Source organism: Arachis ipaensis, chromosome B8 (assembly GCF_059453495.1).
Source record: "Arachis ipaensis isolate K30076 ecotype BB chromosome B8, ASM5945349v1, whole genome shotgun sequence".
Classification (NCBI taxonomy): Eukaryota; Viridiplantae; Streptophyta; class Magnoliopsida; order Fabales; family Fabaceae; genus Arachis; species Arachis ipaensis.
In genome coordinates this window covers 95513595-95516595 of record NC_142443.1, presented here as the reverse complement: position 1 = coordinate 95516595, position 3001 = coordinate 95513595, and the positions used below count along the sequence as shown (strand labels likewise).

Sequence of the window (3001 nt, the reverse complement as noted above, 5' to 3'; positions counted from 1 at the left end):
AAGCTTATGCTTTTACCACACCAAACTTAGAATATTGCTCGCCCTCGAGCAAGAGAAGAAAGAAAAGAAGAAGAAGAAGAAGATATAGAAGAGAGGGAGAGAGGTTTGTGTTTCAGCCAAGAAGGGGATGAGAGGGTTGTGTTGTGTGAAAATGAAGAAGAATGGAGAGGTTTATATAGTGGAGGGAGAGGGGTTAAGGTTCGGCCATATGGGGTGGGTTTGGGTGGGAAAGTGATTTTGAATTTTGAAGGTAGGTGGGGTTTATGAGGTTGGTTTATGGGGAAGAGTGGATGGATGTGAGTGGTGAAGGGGTAGTAGGGAAGTGAGCTTGAGGTGATTGGTGAAGGGGTAATGGGGAAGGGTGTTTATTGGGAAGAGAGGATGAATGAGAAGAGGGAAGAGTATGAGTGGAGGTAGGTGGGGATCCTGTGGGGTCCATAGATGCTGAGATGATCCTGTAGGGTCCACAGATCTTGAGGTGTCAAGGATTTGCATCCCTGCACCAATTAGGCATGTAAAACGCCTTTGCATGCAATTTTGGCGTTTAAACGCTGAATTGATGCTTGTTCTGAGCGTTCAACGCCCAGATGCAGCATGTTTCTGGCGTTGAATGCCAGTTCTATGCTTGTTTCTGGCGTTCAGCGCCAGCTTTCCTAAGTGTGCATTCCTGGCGTCTGAACACTAGGATGTTGCTTGTTTCTGGCATTCAACGCTAGATCCATGCTCTGTTCTGGCATTGAACGCCATCCAGATACTCCTTACTGGCGTTTAAACGCCAGTAAGTCCTTCCTCCAGGGTGTGATTTTTCTTCTGCTATTTTTGATTCTGTTTTTAATTATGGATTTATTTTGTGTCTCCACATGATCATGAACCTAATAAAACATGAAAGAATAATAAAAATAAAAATAAAATTAGATAAATAAAAATTGGGTTGCCTCCCAACAAGCGCTTTTTTAATGTCAATAGCTTGACAGTGGCTCTCATGGAGCCACACAGGTGATCAGGTCAATTTGATAGACTTCCAACACCAAACTTAGAGTTTGGATATGGGAGTTCAACACTAAACTTAGAGTTTGGCTGAGGCCTCCCAACACCAAACTTAGAGTTTGATTGTGGGGGCTTTGTTTGACTCTGTACTGAGAGAAGCTTTTCATGCTTCCTCTCCATGGTTACAGAAGGAGATTCTTGAGTTTTGAACACAAGGTTGTCCTCATTTAGTTGAAGGATCAATTCTCCTCTGTCTACATCAATCACAGCTTTTGTTGTGGCTAGGAAGGGTCTTCCAATGATGATGGATTCATCCTCATCCTTCCCAGTGTCTAGGATTATGAAATCAGCAGGGATGTAAAGGCCTTCAACCTTTACTAACACGTCCTCTACTTGTCCATAAGCCTCTTTTCTTGAGTTGTCTGCCATCTCTAATAAGATTCTGGCAGCCTGCACCTCAAAGATTCCCAGTTTCTCCATTACAGAGAGTGGCATGAGGTTTATCCCTGACCCAAGGTCACATAGAGCCTTCTCAAAGGTCATGGTGCCTATGGTGCAAGGTATTAGGAACTTTCCAGGATCCTATTTCTTCTGAGGCAATCTCAGTTGATCCAATGCATTTAGTTCATTGGTGAACAGGGGAGGTTCATCTCCCCAAGTCTCTTTACCAAATAAATTGGCATTCAGCTTCATGATTGCACCAAGGAACTTGGCAACTTGCTCTTCAGTAACATCTTCATTCTCTTCAGAAGAGGAATACTCATCAGAGCTCATGAATGGCATAAAGAGGTTTAATGGAATCTCTATGGTCTCTAGCTGAGCCTCAGAGTCCTTTGGTTCCTCAAAGGGAAACTCTTTGTTGATCACTGGACGTCCCAAGAGGTCTTCTTCCTTGGGATTCGTGTCCTCCTCTTCTCTTGTGGGTTCGGCCGTGATGGTCAATTCAATGGCCTTGCACTCTCCTTTTGGATTTTCTTCTGTATTGCTTGGGAGAGCACTAGGAGGGGTATCAGTGATCTTCTTACTCAGCTGGCCCACTTGTGCCTCCAAATTTCTAATGGAGGACCTTGTTTCATTCATGAAACTCAGAGTGGCCTTAGATAGATCAGAGACTAAGTTTGCTAAATTAGAGGTATTTTGTTCAGAGTTCTCTGTCTGTTGCTGAGTGGATGATGGAAAAGGCTTGCTATTACTAAACCTATTTCTTCTACCATTATTAAAGCCTTGTTGAGGCTTTTGTTGATCCTTCCATGAGAGATTTGGGTGATTTCTCCATGAGGGATTATAGGTGTTTCCATAGGGTTCACCCATGTAATTCACCTCTGCTATTGCAGGGTTCTCAGGATCATAAGCTTCTTCTTCAGAAGATGCCTCTTGAGTACTGTTGGATGCAGCTTGCATTCCATTCAGACTCTGAAAAATCATATTGACTTGCTGAGTCAATATTTTATTCTGAGCCAATATGGCATTCAGAGTATAAATTTCAAGAACTCCCTTCTTCTGAGGCATCCCATTACTCACAGGATTCCTCTCAGAAGTGTACATGAACTGGTTATTAGCAACCATGTCAATGAGTTCTTGAGCTTCTGCAGGCGTTTTCTTTAGGTGAATGGATCCACCTGCAGAAGTATCCAATAAAATCTTAGCTAATTCAGACAGACCATCATAGAATATATCCAGGATGGTCCATTCTGAAAGCATGTCAGAAGGACACTTTTTGGTCAGTTGCTTATATCTCTCCCAAGCTTCATAGAGGGATTCACCTTCTTTCTGTCTGAAGGTTTGAACATCCACTCTAAGCTTTCTCAGCTTTTTAGGAGGAAAGAACTTGGCTAAGAAAGCTGTGACCAGCTTATCCTAAGAGTTCAGGCTATCCTTGGGTTGAGAGTCCAACCACACTCTAGCTCTGTCTCTTACAGCAAATGGGAAAAGCATGAGCCTGTAGACTTTAGGATCTACTCCATTAGTCTTAACAGTATCACATATATGCAAGAATTCAGTTAAGAACTGAAAA

At 42.8% G+C, this 3001-nt stretch overlaps 1 non-coding gene across 1 annotated transcript; it reads left to right on the top strand.

Annotated features, from left to right (window-relative positions):
* The first annotated feature begins 2682 nt into the window (after nt 1-2682).
* LOC148548902 (small nucleolar RNA R71) lies at nt 2683-2790 on the top strand. The gene has a single exon (XR_015897700.1). It is a non-coding gene; the product is annotated as a small nucleolar RNA R71 (small nucleolar RNA).
* Nucleotides 2791-3001: the final 211 nt, after the last annotated feature.